Source organism: Sciurus vulgaris, assembly GCF_902686455.1.
Source record: "Sciurus vulgaris genome assembly, chromosome: 10".
NCBI lineage: Eukaryota > Metazoa > Chordata > Mammalia > Rodentia > Sciuridae > Sciurus > Sciurus vulgaris.
In genome coordinates, this window is record NC_136470.1 from 139,390,837 (window position 1) to 139,409,563 (window position 18,727).

Consider the following 18,727-nt stretch of genomic DNA (forward strand, 5'->3'; position numbering starts at 1 on the left):
GACACCAATCTAAAGTGACCCTCACCCCCCATCAGCCACAGTGTACCATGCCGACCCACTGTGTGCTCCTCCCAGGCTTTAGCACTGGGCAGGAGAACCCGGTTTGTCTGTTTCTTGGTTTCTTTGTCGCATCTTTGTGGAAGTGGAGATCCTGGACCTTAGGAACACTGTCCGTCCCACTGACTCCCCAGAGCCTAGAATGGCGCCTGACACGTAACAGGTGTCAAATGAGCAGATGGTGGACCTCACCCACTTTAGCTCAGCCCATTGGCTTCCCAAGAGTGAGGCAGAATCAGCTCCAGGTTGGCATCTGCCCTCGCATGGATTTATTGATAGAAGTTAGTGGGTAACTTAAAAGAAGGCCTGGAAGTGCATCTGCCTATATTTAATTGTGCTGTTGAAAAACTTAAAAAATATATATACCAGAGACAAAATATTTATTTCATTCATTCACTCCACAAACTTTTTGAGTGCTAAGGATTGGGCTAATAGCCAGGGTTAAGATGCATAAAATGAATGAGTACATCTATGTCAGAAGCATCTAATCTAATCAGCAGAGTAAACTCCATGCATTCAATCTATGACCTTTCAGACAACTATACCTTGAATGCCATTAAAGTGCTAAAATGTTTAATGATGTATAATGTTATCCAGGGATCTTGGAAAGAAGCTTAAGGCCAAGAAATTGACAGCAGTGGTACTTGAGCTGGGATTTAAAGATTGAGCGGAGGTTTCAGAGCAGAGAAAGGCCAAGAGGCATTTCAGGAAGGCAACCAGCTGGGAAAAGACCCAGAAGGGTCCTGGCCCTGGGCGTGTGCTGGGGCAGGCCGGGCTGTGTGCCGGAAGTCAAGCGCCCTCGAGGATGGAGGCTGGTGGGGCTGGGGAGGGAGTGCAGGACGGGAAGGTCAACTGAAGCCATGAAGAGTCACCCCTGCCTGGCTGGGGCCTTGGAGGTAAACAGCAGGCAGCAGGGTGTGTGAGTTGGTCTGAGCTGCATTTTAGGAAGGTTCTCTTTATGGCTGTGCAGAAGAGGGGAGGGCTGTGGAGAGGAGAGAGAGCGACTGGAACCTTCCAGAGGCTTGTACAGGAACCTGGGCAATAAATCAAGGAGCTCTGAACCAGGGCGGCTTCTCAGGGCATGTGGAAGAAGAGTTGGCTTGCGGAGATTCGGCCGGGTGGCAGGGACTTACTGAGGTGACCGGAGGTGCCGGAAACGTCAGTTTGGGGATATTGAAATCGAGTCTATGATGTCTCCAGGTGGACAGATCTATTGGGCTGTTTGCTATTTGAATCAATGCTTCTTAAAGTCACGGTGCCTGCCCATCTGAGAGGTCAGATGGACAGAGCACAGTGGCAAATACGTTGTGAATTCTTATTTTGTTTGTAGATTTAGACAAAGAGAATATTTCACATCAACAACATGCTTCTGGAAATACGTCTTTCTGAAACTTCATTTGCCGAGAATCACAACCAGCTCCCAGGTCAGGTTGTTATTTAAGAGGTTTATTTTTCTTACAGGGAAGCAGAGGTCACACTCAGCCCTTGGCCTTGAAAGCCAGTGATAAGAACAGTAATTTTATATCCACACAATAATCATCTTTAAAGTACTCACGATGGCCTGGGGCTGGGACCAGCTCTCTCCATCGGCTAACTCCTTTAACCCTCATGGTATGAGGCAGGTTCTACAGTGGTCTGTTTTATAGCCAGGTCCCCCACTCCGCTCCTGGCGGGGTGGGATTTAAACCCTAGCACCCCAGCTCCAGAGCTCATTGCTTTCACCATTTGAGTGACAAAACTGCAAGAATGGTCCTTTTAAGGAACAGCCTCCCCACCAAAATGGTCAAGCAAATAAGCAAACCCTGGTGTTCAAATCCTCCTCGTAGCTGCAGCTCCCCAGAGAGGAACACATCCTGCAAGTAACAGACCAGATCTGTAGCTGTCGCTAAAACATCCCTGGTCACACAGGTCGAGGAGGACTTGATCTGTTCTTCCCACCTACTGATAGCCTTTTCTATGGGTTTGTCACAGTTTGCAAAACCCCGATGCCCAGTGGCTATTAATCTCGACAAAACTTTGATGCCACTTTGTTCTGTTGTGTCTACTCTGCTTGCAATGTTCCCCCAGTTCTCCAAATTCATTTCCGGCACCTGGAATCCAGCTTCAGAAAAACAAGTCACAAAGTCATCAGAGTTTCTCTCTGACCCCACGCAGGCACTGTCAACTGAGCCAACGTGTTACTGTCTTCTCTGCGGCAAGCATGTGGTGGCCGTGGGTGAGTGGCAAGCTGGTGACACTTTTCTTCTCAGAGTTGGGGCAGAGGTGTGAGTGTCAGTAATATCATGCTAGGCTTTATAGGAACCTGCTTCTCTCTCAGCTGCCCCGAAGCCCTACATATCAATCCTTGATCTTCTTTCTGCAAGACAGCTTTCAAATATTTGGAGATAACTCTATGTTCAGGGGGTCCATTTGCTTGAAGCTGAAAGATTCACTTCATTAGTGCATTTTTTTTTTCTCATGTGACACGGTTTTAAATTGCTTAATGGTCCTTCCTGTGCTTCCAAAGGTATCTGTTGCAATTCACCTCTACTTCCTCCAACAGTAATTTACCGTATGTAACACCATTTTTATTTATCATATACCATTTTCTGCATTTGTAGTAGACATACATGTCAGTTGTGCAACTTGATAGAAGATGTTTCCTTTTTCAATGTCATGTTCGAATTCCTAAATTCCTTAACCAAACTCCCTATCAGAGAAAAATCAGTGCAAAAAGTATCAACAGGATAGCTACATGTAAATATCAGTCATATATGTCAGAAAAAAAGTTAAATAATAGTAATATGTTAGACTAAAGGAGGGCTTTATTTACAAGTTTGCTGCCCTGTCCTAACCTGCTAGCCTTATTTATTATTCTTGTGCAAACATAAATTATTGTGCATTAATTATTGTGCGTTGGCTTGCAGAGGAGCAGGTCATAGATCAGGCAGAGTCCCTCCGAGCATGGCAGGCAGACTTCTGCTGAGCAGGGAACCCCACTTCCCAGTTTGCGGCTGCGATGCCCACCAGCCACCAGAAGCCCTCCTGCTCTTCCAGGGATCATGGTTGTTCCAGCTCTGACACCCACTGGGCTTTGGTAGTCCAACCACATTCCACGTGTCCTCAGCTCTGGTTTGCTGAGTGGTTTCCAGGAGCATCTTTGTGTTCTTATCTCAGTGTCCTCTGGAGCTGCAAATTCACTGTCTAGCACATTCACACCCACAAATCAAAGATCGGGATGTCTTTGGAGGAGAGCTACTTTGTGGCACTTCTGTCCCTGCCCAACATCTGGACCACCTCAAGGTCAAGGTTAGCTCCCTGGAGGCCTGTGGAGGCCCAGGGCTCTTGTCTTTGCCTTGCTCCTCTCTCTGGCCGCTGAGTGGGCAGGTAACTCTGCTTTGGAGTCCTGCCTTTCCAGCAAATCATCCTCAAAACTTGCCTGATATAATGCACTTTCTGGCAGCAGTTTCTTACTTTATTTTTTTAAAAAATCATTTCTTTCTTTCTTTTTATTTGTTTATTTATTTTGATTCATTGTACACAAATGGGGTACAACTGTTGTTTCTCTGGTTGAACTCAAAGTAGAGTCGCACCATTTGTGTAATCATACGTGTACATAGAGTAATGATGTTTGTCTCCATCTGTTATTATTCCTCCCCCCCACCCTTCCCCATCCTTCTTTTTCCTCTATACAGTCCCTCCTTCCTCCATTCTTGCCTCCCTCCCACCCCCCATTATGTATTATCATTTGCTTATCAGAGAGATCATTCAGCCTTTGGTTGGAAAAATCATTTTTAATCTCAGGAGTTTCTAAAACAAAATTATACCCAGAAAATGCACATATTAAAGATATAAAGTTGAAAAAGAAAGATACGGACATTGGAGGCCAAAGTCTGCAATCGGCTTCTCCCCTGATCAATAGCACGCCTTGGAGAGGCCTGTGCTCTGGCCGGAAGCTTGCCCCTGAACCCTGAGATCCTGCTCCCGTGGTGATGATCCCAGGACTGGGGCCTTTGGGCAGTCATTGGGTCGTGACAGTGGAGCCCTTTTGCATGGGATTCGTGTCTGCTGTGGTCTGAAGGTTTGTGTCCACCTCCCAGAGTCACCGGTTGAAGTCCTGACCTCCATGGGGACAGTGTTGGAAGGGGCCTAAGGGCCGGGTCACATGAGTTTGCTATTGCAATAGTACAAAAGGGACTTCACAAAAGAGACCACAGGGATGGCTTCTTCCGCCATGTGAGGACGCAGAAGAGGGCAGCAGTCATGAACGAGGAAATGGCCTTCACCGCCATCAATTCTCCAGCACCTGGATGTTAGATTTTCCAACCTGCAGAAGTGTAGGGCATTTCTTCCTGTTGTTTATAAGCTACTCAGCTTATGGTACAGTTGGCCCTTGACATCCTTGAGTTCTGTGTCCCTGGATTCAACCAATGGTGGCCTGAAAATGTTTGGAAAAAAAATTCTATCTGAACATGTACCGACTGGTCTCCTGATGGTTGTTCCCTAATCCGTACAGCACAACTGTTGTGCACGTAGCTCTTACGTTGCCTCAGGCAGGGTAAGTCATCTGGAGGTCATGTGATGGTTATGGAGGTGATGTGCCTGGGTCTTGCCTAAGTACCTGTCGTTTCAGATGAGGGACTTGAGCATGTGCACATTTTGGTAAACACAGGAAGGGCCACAGGGGACCTGGAGCTAACTCCCGTGGATACAGAGGGAGGACGGTGCTCAGTTACAGCCACCAAAACAGACTAACCTCATAAGAAGAGACGCAGAGGGAGCCCCTCCCCTTTCTGCTACCTACTGAATGAGCCCAGGACAGGAGGGCACCCGCAGACCAGGATGCAGGCCTGCCATAGACCCTGCGGGCACGGCCACCTTGATCTTGAACTTTCCAGCTTCCATAACTGTGAGAAGCAAATGCGTCCTGTTTAAGCCACACAGTCTGGAACGTTGCAGAAGTCCAAGTGCTAAGACACCTGGAAAGGTGCTCTCTGAAGAGGGCACCCTAGCAAGCGCCCTGTTCAGCTTCCCCCTCTCTCCAGCTCCCTCCCACTCTTTCTTCAAAGAGTTCCACTTCTACTTTAAAGTCCTGAACTTCTCCAGCTTCTTCTGAAAACAGGCTTTCTCATCTGTCTCCTCTTCATTATTCATCCTTTGCCTTTTCCTGGGATTTTCCACCTAAGCTGCTGAATCCAGAATGTTACCTTGTGCTGCTTTGAGTGCTTACTGAATGTGGTGTTCCATGCATGGAAAAACAACCAACCAACCAAACATTCTTGTTTGCATGGAGCCCATTTTAAGTGAGACAAGATAGACAGTAAGCAAAATAAATGATTTATCAGAAAGTTGCAAGTATTACACAGAAAGGTAGATTACAGAGATGAGTCCAGATTTGGGGGAGAGGTATTTCAGCTGTAAATTGTGCATCTTAAAGAAAGTGAGCAGGGGGCAATATCTGGGGAAGGACCTTCCAGGAGGGCACCAGCTCAGGGGCAAATGAGCCCAGGTGGCTATGCATTTGGCTATGCATTTGGAGGGACAGCAAGAAGGCAGAGCAGATGGAGGGGAATCCAATAAAGCTGAGAGAAGAAGACAGATTTGAGGAGACAAATAGGCCCACCTTGCTGGACCTTATCAACATTTGCAAGTACCTGGGCTTTTGCTGAGTGTTGGGAGTCACTGAGGAGATCTGATGATGCCCCAGCTCTGGTTGATACTGCTCAGTAATTATGTGGCTGCTGGATGTGCAGAGACTGCAGAAGAGCCCAGGCAGAAGTAGGGAAGCCAATTGAGAGTCTATTACTTTAGAGGTGTCCGTGATTGCTATTGCAACCAGTGTACTTGAACTCTTATTTCCCAGGCACTGGGTTGGGTGCTGGGGAGAAGATGGTTAACAAGACAGTAAATTTTTTTATTAGTTTCTGTCCACACTAATACCATCTGTTAGTTTTCCAGATTATATCCAATCATGTGGACTGCCTTATTCCGTCAGCACCTCCATAATACTTTTATCCTGTTGTTCCACTTCTAGGGAAGAATGAACATTTACATTTTCCTATTCTTTTTTAAATTAAGAACTCTTTAAATATACTCAACTGCTCTAGAAAAAAAAAAAAATCTGCCCACATGGCTTGGGCAATCTAGTTTCCTGAAATCTGCCCACCATGGCTGAATGATATTGCACAATGTTATCTACCCTAACAGTCTGGGTGATATCATCGTGGGGGGGCAAAGACTTCCAGTTGCTTGACAGATAGTTTTAGGGTGGTGGCTGGTTATGTAGCAAGCCCTACCAAGCTTTTATCTGGACACTAGAAATGGAGATTCTGCTGGGAAAGCCTTTCAGTGCCCTTGGACATCAGCGGGCAGCAAGCCTTGCCCACGACCAGATGCAAGTTCCAGCTTCTCTGCCTGGCGTCTCTGTGTCTTGGTGTTTCTCCTGCCCCCTTCCACAGGAAGCAGTGTCAGCATACGGGAGGGAATGAGGGTAGCAGTGCTATCTTGTGCTTGGTAAGGGGGCCCAGTGCAAGGTCACTGTCGTTCTTTGTCCAACACAGACACCACCAAGAGTGCAGTGGTTTCTGGAATCTCCTAACTTCTAAGCTTTCTCTGTCCAGCTGTCATTTTCCTATGTGTGGGAATCCACGGTGTCTGCCAGGTTTGACTCTGACACCAGTAAGAGGACTTTCTCAGGTATTTTGCTCCTTCCTACTGATGAGCCTGAAGGGGTCCTGCAGAGATTGGCCAGAGCATTCTGACCTAGTCCCTGGCGTCTCTGGGAGGCCAGAAGAACCCCAGAGAGAGACACTAAGTCTGTTAACAGATCCTGTAGAGATCCTAAAAACCGCCTTCACGGTTCTACATTCAGAACCCTCATTGGCCCCAGTGGGAACAAGTCTACGCGGGCAGGAGAGGTGAGGTCGCTAGCTCTGCGTGGCTGGCAGAGGAGCACCTGTCTCAGAAAGCACAGGGCTCACCCACACGGCCACCAGCCTCTAACAACTGTTGGCAATTTGATTCCTAGATTCCGATCTCTGTTTTCATTGGCCTTGAGCTTGCTCTGAGTCAACAGAGCCTGATTAATTACTCTAATGAATTTATTAGGCATTCACTAGGAGCTGCAGCTGAGGTGATACCACGAACTCTGACGCTGTCTCGTGAGGAATTAGCTGTGAAGGCATGTCTTCGACAGGTATAATGAGGAAGGAAGAAGCAGCTATAAAAATATCTCAGCAGCGTGTTTTATGGAAAAATGAAAATATCTACTATGGAAGCCTCATAAAGTTCTATAAGGATCAATACATGTAATTAACGTTATGTGCATATTCAAAAAGCCAGCCTAGAGAAAGTGTTTGTTGATTAGATTGAAAGTATGTTTTAAAATAATACCAACATTTTATTGGGTGAAGACTATTTCATATAAGGAAAGCTTAGAATCTATACATTATGTGCTGATTGTGTCTCCTCAAAATTCAGATATTAGAGCGCCAACATCCATCACCTCAGAATGGGAAAGGCCGTGGAAGAGGTGATTAGGGTAAACTGAGGTCATGTAGGTGGTCCACATTCCAACTTGGCTGGTGTCCTTCTCAGAAGAAGAGGCCCAGGGATGCATATGGAAGAGGAAAGATGGTTTGAGGGCACAGCAGAAGGCAGATGTCTGCAAGTCAAGGAGAGACCCCCAGGAGAAGCCAGCTCTGTGGGCAACTTGATCTTGGACTTCAGCCTCCAGACTGAGAAAATGAATCTCTGCTGTTTAAGGCACCCAGCTTGTGGTATTCTGTTATGGCAACCCTGTGAAACCAATTAAAATATATTAAAGCAAAGCAACCAGGATACCTTAGGGACATTGAGGGTAACAAATAGAATAGATTAAAGGGAAGAAGCCTAGTTATGTAAGCTTGTTTTGCTCACTAAAAAGCATACACATCTTGAAACCTAGGGTTCAGGAACACACCAATATGTAAAGAGAGAATGTAATTAAACTATCTGGATTCCTGAATTTTAAAAAGAGCTACATGGAACAAGATCATTAGACATAGTCCTCAAGTTTCACAAAGGCGACTCAGAGAAGTTAAGCAAGTTGCATAGCATCACTCGGCAAGCGAGGGCAGAGCCAGGTCCAGACCCCTCCTTCCCCATGCAGGTTCAGCAGGACGCCCATGAACAGCCCGGTGCTCCTCTGAGCTGAGTGGCAGTCTAATTGCAAGGAGCACCTGGCCCTGTGGCAACTCCCATTTACTGCGGAGTTGTGTTTAGTTTATGCCCATCGTGTGGAATTATTTTCCCTGAAATGACAACAAAAGAAGCAGCAAACCCTATCAAAGCAGTCTGGGTCCTTGTGGGTGGTTTTCTGAAGGGCTTTGTCTATTTTCCTGGCCCGGGAATCTGGCATGTAGGCCCGATGATTGGCAGGACTTTCACCTACAGGAATTTGCGGAACTCCTCTGATTTGGGGCCTTGGTACTTGCTGCAGAGGCAAGCGCAGGGCAGGCACCCGCTCCAGACGCCCTGCCCTCCTCGGGAGGATGAGTGTGAGCCTTTGTTTGCAACAATTACTTAAGTATGTGAGTGTGCAGGCGAAGGATTTGCAAGGCAAATCAGAGTTCAGCTAAATATAGCCTTTGTGAGAGACACTGGTAAGCAAATAAACCCCACCAACTAGAGGAACCGCAGTGCGCCGCTGTGCGTGCATGGGAACCGTCCACTGTTCTCAGAGATGTCCTGGCTGCTGCGCACCCTCGGGACTGGCCCAGGGACACACACCACTGTGGAGGCCAAAAGGAAGTGTCATTTGAAACCTTGATTTCAAAACAGCGTCAAACAGCACAAACACTCAGCTTCAATGACTTTGGAGTACAATCTCACGAGGGAGATTAGCATTTTGTGAGGACCCAACCACACTGACCTACAGATAAAAAGCAATCAACACTGTCTTTCTGTCAAGGGCAGTATCTATCGCTACCTGTCTGCGGGGGTGGTGTCCATGAGAAGCAGACCATCTTCCACACTCGGTGTGCGGGGCGCAGGTGGATCCCCGTTTTGGGAAGGAAGTTGATTCCGCAACTCAGCTTCTGCTTTCTTGTTAGGGATCCTAGGGTCTTATCTGTCCCTCGACAATTTAAATTTAATTGAAATCAAAAAATGTCCTCAATTTTATGTGAACGTCTATGCAGACTTGCCCTTCTTAGTATTTTGCTGTCTAGATAGACACTGATATTTAATCTGGTTCTTTCAGGTCCTTTTGGACTCTTTATTGATATGAAATATATCAACTATGGCAGGGAAACAGTGTTCTGATAATTGCTGTTTTCACAAAACTCTGCTAATCAATGTTTTCCTGTTTAAAAATTCTGGTATGTAGGCAAATTAAGACTAGTGTGTTCCTACTACGTATGAATAACACGGACCACTTCTGTGACCTGGAAAGCTGTATGGGGACTCCTCCCTCAGCAAGTAGGTCGTCCATTCTGGAGGGGACAGCAGCAAGGTGTGAAGTTCTGATGCTCACTACCCAGAGGTAGCCTCAGGTCCCGCAGGGGGAGGCTCAGTCCCCAAGATGCCCCTTTCCTTACTTTAGAGTCAGTCACAAGGCCCACCTTATTCTACCTGTGCTTCCAACAGACAGGCCGTGCATCGAGCCACCTGCCTTGGCATTCGGTTAATTAGCTCCCGTGCCCACCGAGCTCAGAAAACACTCCCATACACTTACGGTTAATTATAAGGGATGTCATGCAGGACGCAGATGAAGAAATGCATAGAGTGAGCTATGGGAGAAAGGCAAGAAGCTTCCCTGCCTTCTCTGGCTGCGCCACCCACATGGAATCTCCTTGTGCTCATCTACCGGGAAGCTCTGATCTCTGTCCTTTTGGATAGTTATGGAGACCTCATTGCAAAAGCCAGTGAGACCGGTCTCTTCAGATTCTTTCTGGCCTCTCTGTGTAGCATTCCTCCCTCCAGGGCCTGGGGCAGGACCTCTGGAATGAGAACAGTCTTATGACCTACTGTCGGACAACCTAGGCGAAAGAATGTCCAGCAGCCAGCTCTGAGATGGGAAGGCAGGGCAGATTACAGTTTCTATGCCCCGCCTTGGAGAAGAGATCCCAGTTTCTATGGCTTGTCTTGAAGAGGAAGTGATAAGACAGAAATTCTCAAAACTGAAATGCACATGTCGTTATATCATAAAAGCAAATGTTTCCAGTTTGGGCAGAACAAAGTGCCCTCAGCCCAGCCACGCAGGCTGCCCGGCATGCACACATCCTAACTAGACCACATGAACTCTACAGACAGAAACTAGAGCAGACCCTCAAGTGCAGCTGGACCCCTAGATGCCAATGCTAGGCAGTGCTTCCTCATCCCAGGATGCCAGCCTCAAATTACCCCTTCAGGAAACAATCAGTGAGACCTCGCTCTGAACAGGATTGGGAGGGCTCAGGGTACTCAATGGAAAACAGAGCACTTTTCTTTTCCTTATGCATTTGTATTTTAGTGAGGCACTAAGAAAACAAACAAGAAGAAATTCAAAATAAAACGATTGCAATTTTCAATGAGCTCTGTGAAAGCAAAGACAAATGGTAGAAATTTTGAATTTCATGTTCAGGAAAGGTTTTTTCTGCTGGAGAGTAACAAGATGCAATTTAGATACTAAGACACTTTCTTGCTGGCTCTCTACAGTGATGTGGGAAGTTTAGAAGCAAAGGAGTACAGTTAAGACTTAGCCGGAGATCTGTGTGGTGATTTGAGCACACGGTGCAGGTGACTGGGACTCCTTCAGTGCTGAGGGTCTGGAAAGAAGTACGTGGATTCTGGGGGACACAGATTCATCAGAGCTGGATGGCAGGATGAGCGGGTGGCAGGTGGGAGACTGACGGGAAGACCTGGGGATGGTCCTGGGGCGTCTGGCTGGAGTACAGGTGCCTTTGGGTTTCCTTGCACATGCCAGCGTTGAAAGCTCTGTAACAGGTGATGAGCAGCCACTCACGATCACAGAGTTCCTGGGAAGTGTCACGGTGGGAGGCATCAAGTAGGATCCATCCACATGTTCCTGGAGACTGGTGGATGCAACAAGGAAGAGGATGAAGAAGCCCAAGAGGCAAATAGCAGGCTGGAGGATGTCCTTTGAGGAGGACACGGGGTGGCGTCCGGTGTCCCAGAGATGAGGGAGATGAAGGCAGAGGGATCCTGTACCGAGAAGCACTGCAGAGTGGAAGATCCCCCATTCTGGAGTCCATCTGCCTGGGTTGGAAGCCCGGCTTTGACCTTAGAAACACAGCAAATTGGCCTCTGTCTGCCTCCGAGTCCCCATTTAAAATGTGGACAGTGGCCTTTGCCTCAGTGGGCCTCTGCAAAGATCTTATGACTTATGACAGACAAAAGCCTATGGGAGTGTGCCTGAGACCTCCTGTTTAGCAAATGTCTGCGGCAGGCCTCCCTCGAGGCAGGTGCACTGTTAGGTGCTGGGCATGGACACGCCCAAATCCCCTGACCGTGGATGGAAAGGGAGGTGGGCAGCGAGGGGAGGGGCTGATCTCAGCCTGGAGGAGGACAGGGCGAGGTGGGCTGCGGAGCTCATGGGCTGGGAGTCCTTCTGGCTGGTGCAGTCCAGGGAGACGGTCTGCAGACCCTGGGGCGGAACAGCTTGCAGAGAGGAGGAGAAGCAGCAGACCCAGCCTGCCAGAGGACTCTTGCCATATGGAGGTGAGCGCTGGCTCCTTCCCTTGACCTCAGGGTCATTTTGGCCAACAGGACAGAACTCAGGACATCCTGAGGCTTGGAGACTAGTTTATTCCTCAAAAGCTTGCGCTTCCATTGGGCAACTTGGGGAGTGTATTGGGGAGAGTCAACTGCTGTGTGAGATGTTCACCCTGGCACTGTCAGGACTGTGTGGAAGGGGAAACTGGCTGCAGAGAAGTCACGCCATGGGCCCCTGGAGGGGTGGGGAGCAAGATGGGAGGGCCAGGGACAGACATGCCCCACCAGCCCTTAGCCTCATTGGTCACCTTAGAAAACTGATTAGAGTATGTCCACTTTACCCAGACTGGTCATTTTGGAATACCCAACCTATGGTGGGTGTTGCCATGGGCCCTAAGTCCTCAGTGGCAGGAGCTGTCATGGCGGTGTAAACAGGGACAGCGCTCCTCTCCCTGTCTGTCCTCCAGCAGCCTTTCCCTTGTACTCCGCCTCTGACATCATGGTGTCCCTGAACTCCTCCCTCACAGGGAGACCTCTGCCCCGGAGGGACCTGGGTTGGGGGTGGGAAACTGGAGCAGTCATGCGTTTTGCTCTGGCCAGTGTCTCACGGGAGGTGAGGACACCTGTACGAACTGACCAGGTCCAGGGAGCAGCCTGTGGGAGCAGAAGGACGGAGGTGAGAGGCAGGAGGTATCCAATGAAGGGAGAGAGTGGCGGTGGGTGGGCTTGCCCTGTTGCACCTTCCGCTGCTCGTCAGTAGCTGAGAGGAGGGGGTTTGAAGACAGGGACGGGCAGTGTCCGGGTCTCGGTTCCTTCTGTGGGAGGCTCCTCAGCTGAGACCCGGCAGCAGCGAGGCTTGAGGGGAGGCGGGAGGAAGACAGCCCCCTCCAGGTGAGGGCATGGATCAGGCCAGCCCAGGGGCTGCGGGACGGGAGGGGAGCTGGGGGCCACAGGGGGAGTGTGACCAGGAGGTTCTGGGGTTGATGGAGGACACGTTCCAGCAGCTGGCGGGAGGGAGGATCGGAGGGCTGGCGGGGGAGAAGCTCTGAGACTCCTGGCGCTCCAGCACGCGAGCGCTCCATCTCCACCAGCCTGATGATACAAGAGGCCTTCCGCACCAATTGGGGGGCTGAGGGGTGGCGCAGGGCTGGCAGAGATCAGAAAAAGTGCAAGCCTCAGGGTGGTTCTGTCCTCATTTTGTCACATGTGCAAATAAGAAATACCTGTTAATTCCCAGGAGGGTCCGCAGATCCAGTTTCCTCACAATTTCGAGCGGCAGAGTTCAGAGCATTTTGGGGTTCTTTCCAGAGGACATCAGGAGACGCAGGTTGGGGAGGAGATGCTCAGCTCTGGGGAGACCCCTTCTCCCAGCTGGACAGGGGAGGACTTGCCCCTCGTGAGTTAGCAAAGACTGCTTCTGCACTGTCGCTGGGGTCTGTGGCTGCGCATCCTACATACTTCCTCACTGTTGGCGTCAGACCTGTAACCCAGACATTGGAGTGGAGCACTCGACTTTTCATTTCCATCTAAGGGGATGGAAATCCCCCTCCCCCTTTTGGCCTCACGTCATATAGAATGGATGAAAGCGAGTACCCTAGGCTACCCAAAGGGAGGTCTGAGCCCAGGTCAGAACTGAGGGGCAAGAACAAGATGTGCCAGAGGCGGACACTTCATGCCCTCACTCAAAACGGGCTTGTGCAGTGGCCTTCCCTAACGCCCCCCCGAGTAGGCTGGAATCCTTGCTTTCCCACCCTTCCTTTGCAAAGCCCCTAAGCCGCTCTGTTCTCGCCACTCCGCGAGATCCAGCCACCTTGGAGCTGAGAACGCTCGGCGCGCTGAGGACAGGCCAGTCAGGCGTGAAGGAGTCCACGTTAGTGGTGGAGCTTCCACCCAGAGGCCGAGTCCAGGGCGATTCCACACTGCGGGCTGTCAGGTGGTCTCAGCCATCCGGCCACGGTGCACAGAGTGATCCGAAGCTTGGAAAAGAAGGAGGCAGGAGAAGGGGGGACAAGGAAAAGGGGCAGTGTCTCATTTGTCACTGCAGGTGCCAAAACAAGGACTCTAGGTGGGAAAAGCTCACTAGGAACTCGGCCACCAGTCCAGGGGGCCGAGCAAGACTGTACCCAGTCCAGGTGGGTGCCAGGATCAGCTCTGTCAGCCCTCGGGGCTTGTCTGGTGGGCACTGAAGGGACATGAGGCACAAAGAGGAGCCCAGAAAGCTTCTGGGTTATTGGGTTTCCCTGCATGAAATCACGGAGTTTGTAAGAGCAAACACTAAACAGTCCCCTTTCTAAGTTTTGTGAACGTATTTATTGGGATGGTTTCCTTCTGTGAAGAGGTAGCAATACATATTAAGGGCTCTAATGGTACAGAAGCTTCAACAGGTGTGGGTTCTCCAAACCTAGGGATGTTACTTTTGTTTTATAGAGGAAATGGAGGTGCACAGAGGTTAAATGAACCGCCTAAAGTGTTGCCGTAAGTCGTGGGGCAGGACTCAGAGCTGTGACAAGGACCAGGAGCTCTCCCGCAGTCACATGGATCCTTTTGCTGGGTGGGTTACTGGGATTGTTTTTGTTTGGTCTTTGTTTTCGATGCACCCAGGGTGCCTGTGAGCTTAGCTCTTAATTTGGAAGAACTGCCTTCCTGCTATTTTGATGGCAGGGAGGACGTCCTTGAGGCAGAGTCTCCTCCCTGTGCTTCCGGCCTCTTGGAAACTAGCCCCACCCATGCGGCTGAGACCCCGGGGTTGACTCTGCCACACTTCAGAGCAGTTGACAAATGGCTCACAGCTGTCTGAGGTTAAAGATCGAATCTCTGAAACTGCCACCGGCACGTCACGTTTCAAAAGGGGCGGCGCGCCTCCCTTTCCTGTGCGCTTGCGCGTAGCTCCACCCGAAGCCCTCCCGCACGCGCCCTCCTGCCTGCCTGGGGTCGCCACTCTTGCAGACCGCAGGTTTGGCTTGCATTTTAACCATCACAGAATGCCTTCTCATTGCATCTGAGCCTTTTCAGATGGCACAAGAGGAAAGATCCCGCAGGTTTTTCCTCAGCCAAGACTCTCCATCACTTGGAAATGCATCGATCATTGCATTTAACCGGAAGGGGTCTATGCGCACTGATGGGGGATGGAGAACGGCCTCCAAATTCAGCCTGGGAGCCACTGTGAGCTGCGTCACGTGGAGGACCTATCTAATGATAGAGGTTAGCTGGTATCCGAGCGTTGTGATCAGGAATCAGAAAGAGAGTCGCCATATGCACAGAATAAATTTGGTAAACAGAAGAGTTTTCAAGGTCACTCCCATGAACAAATACATAAGATTCTAATTTTATCCTTATCTGACTACTTACCCTATCCTTGAAATTCCATTGTTATGGCTATGAAAACAAGATGGAAAAGCTCCTTAGATGAAAGTTACTTATTTAAAGATTTACCTTTTAATTCCTCAATAATACTTCTGCCACAGGAGCCCAAATTTATCTTCCTTACAGATGATTATTGTAAAATATCTAGTTTCTAACTTATGTGTGACATAGAAGGGTCACTTAAACACAACAATTTCTGTTTTTCTCTGACCCTCAACTGGGTCCTGTTTAAGGAGCCAAGAAGCCACATGACAATATTTGGACTATTCAATGTTGCACTGTGGATTTCCAAATTCCACAACTTGCTTTAAATAGGACCTGAAAAGTAGACCCATCATGTGAACCAAGTGACCATTCCCTTTTCTTTTTCTTTTAAGAAGCTGAGGACACCTATAGTAATAAAGGCTAAAGGGCCAGCAGGTCATGGCAATTGCATTTGAACTAGGACAGGATGGTTCTGTGCAGATGGCCTCGCCTGCCTCTGTGGCGGGGACACAGCAGCACTGCACAATAAGAGCAGGGTGCCAGCCACTCACGAGATTCAACACTTTCCTGCAGCCAAATTTTAAAAAGCCCTAATGCTGGGCAATTTGAGGCAATTCATTCCTCATCATGAAAAATGGTACTGAGGGTTTCACTTGCAGACATTCTGTAAAGGTAGAAACAAAAATATTTCCGAGCCACACCTTTGCTGACATGTGTCAGGAAAGATGGTAAAGTTTAAGTGCACTTTACAAATATCTGACAGGATCAGAGTAGTGGCATTTCCTGTGTCCAGCAGCTTTTAATCGTTTCACAATTTATTTATAGTTTCAACCATGCATGCATTCGGAAGCTCCAAATAAGCAGCAGAGGCCTTGAGTTGGGGAGGCACTGAATCGAAATGGATGGAAGATCATCTCTGGAAAACACCACAGTTAGTTACTCACAGGGTTAAGATAACTGGGCACAGATCTGCCTCTTGAGATACCCAGTTTTTAGAGAGAAAAATGAAATGTGAACGACAAAATATCACAAAGCTGGTGGTTACAGGTCTGATACAGGACCGGACAGTACTCAACATCTTTAGAGGGTGGTATGGGCTGAACGTCTGTGTCCCCTCAAGGTGCATATGTTGTGACACTAATCCCCAGGTGAGGATGTTTGATGCTAATTCTTTGGGAGTTACTATTGTCCCTCAGCATCCTTGGGGCATTGGTTCCAGAACCCCTCATCAATACCAAAATTTGAGGATGCTTAAGCCTCTTATATGAAATATATTTGCAAATAGCCTACGCAATTCTCCTATTTTAAATCTTCACTGATGACTTGCAATACCTAATACAATGCACCCTATGTAAATAATTGCTATCCTGTATTGCTTATGGAATGACTACATGAAAGTATCTGTACATATTCAGTGCAGATGCTGTTTTTTTCAAATACTGTATTTTCTGTCCATGGAACCTATGAATATGGAAGACTGTCTTTAATTAGGCCCTGAGGGTGGAGCCCACAGGAAAGGGATTGGTGCCCTTAAAAGAAGAATCCAGAAAGCCAGTTCTCTCTCTTTTCCTGCCATATGGAGACAGAACAAGAAGGCAGCCGTCTGCAACCCCAAAGTTGTCATAGGCAGAATCCGCCATGCTGGTACCCTGTCTTGGGCTTCCAGCCTGAAGAATGGTGAGAAATAAGTGTTTGTGGTATAAATGACTCAGTCTTTGGTTTATTTGTTAGAGTAACCAGAAATGACTAAGAGGGGTGGAAAGAAAGCAGCTATCAGGGTTAAACTTTGAACTTCCAAAAATATCCTGACATTTAAAGAATGTCAGAGATCTACGAGTCCCTCATTCCCCTGCCTGAGCTTTCTCCTCCATGTTCCCCCACCAAAATATGTTTGAATACTGAAGGACAGGGGCTTATTTATAGTTCTCATGTTGATAAGAAGAAGCAAGGCTGTTGTGGACTGAGTTTTGTTCCCCAAATTCATATGTTGGAACGTTCTTTTTGTGTCTGTGTGTGTGGCACTGGGGACTGAGACCAGGGGTGCTCTGCCACTAAGCTACTCCCTAGCCATTTTCATTTTACTTTGAGCCTGGGTCTGTCTGTGTCTTAGTCAGCTCTTTTGCTGCGGTGACTAAACGATCTGACCAGCACAGTCGTAGAGGAGGAAAGGTTTATTTGAGGGCTCACAGTTTCAGATGTCTTAGTCCATAAAAGTCCAGCTCCTTTCCTGGGTCTCAAGGGGAGGCTGAACATCATGGTGGGTGAGGGTGGCAGAGGGAAGCAGTTCAGGTGGTAATCAGACAGCAGAGAGACTCCACTGACCAGATACAAGTATATACCCCAAACCACGCCCCAATGCCCACCTCCCCCAGCCACACCCACCACTTCAGTCACCACTCGGTTAATCCCTATCAGAGGATTAATTCACAGATTAGGTTAAGGCTATAACCCAATCATTTCTCCTCCAAATCTTGCATTGTCCCACATGTGAGCTTTTGGGGGACACCTCACATCCAAACTATAACACTCTGTTACCTGGGTTGGCCTCGAACTTGCAACACTCCTGCCTTAGCCTCCTGAGTTACTAGGATTACAGGCGTGCATCACTGTACCCAGCAAAGTGCCAGCTCTTAATGTGACTCTATTTGAAGATGGGCACCTTTAAGGAGGCAATTTAAGTTAAATAAGGTCAGAAGGGTGGGACTTTAATCTGATAGGACAGATGAAGTGGCAGTGGCAGCCAATATTCTCTCCCCCCCCCACCCCAATATTCACAGAAGAGGTCTATAAACTAGGAAGGGAGCCTCCAGCAGAATTCAGCCCTGATGGTGCCTTGATCTTGGACATCTAGCCTCCAGAACCAAGAGAGAGTGCACTCCTGCTGTGCGTTCCATGGAGTCCTTACTGCCTTGTTAGGACCCCTCGAGGGTCCATGGAGCTACGCATCACTGATGCAGGGGAAGGTAAACAGGAGTTGACTCCGGAGTGAGGGCGGGGCGTGGTGGAGGTGGGGCAGTAGTCGGGCTGCCCAGGATCGCTGCCAGGCATCATCTGACACCCACTTTATTCAGGCTTCTTTCCTCTATAGACTTTCTTTTCATTGCAACAGGTGTTGAATTTTCAGATCTGCTATTTCAGAAAGAGAAGAAAAAAAAAAAAAAAAAAAAAAAAAAAAGAAAAGCACAAGCTGGCCAACGAGGGAGAAGGGAGCAGTGAGGAATGCTGGCAAGCGTTGGCAAACGGTGATTTCCCGAGCTGCGCGGCCCGCGGTGCGGAGCAGACCTGCTCAACGTTGGTGTAAGCGCGTCCCGGTGCGTCCCGTCCAGCTCGTGCCGCCCTGCGCGGGAGCCTTTGCAAACACTGAAGCCCAGTGTGGCGGTGACGCTGGGGGAGTGTTTCCCAAATGCCAGAACTCGAGCCAGAGACTTTATATATTTCTGTTTATTAAGTTCTTACAAGCGGTTCATGAGTGAGTCACTGTTCCCATTTAATTTTATAGACGAGGCTTAGAGATGTGTAGAAACCCGTCGAATGCTGCCCTGTTCAGTGACAGAGCTGGGGCTGACGTCCAGGTCTCTGTGCCTAAAAGACTGCATGCGGTCTTAGCCACTGCGAGATCATAGTCCCAGAAATGAAGGCATGATGGCGT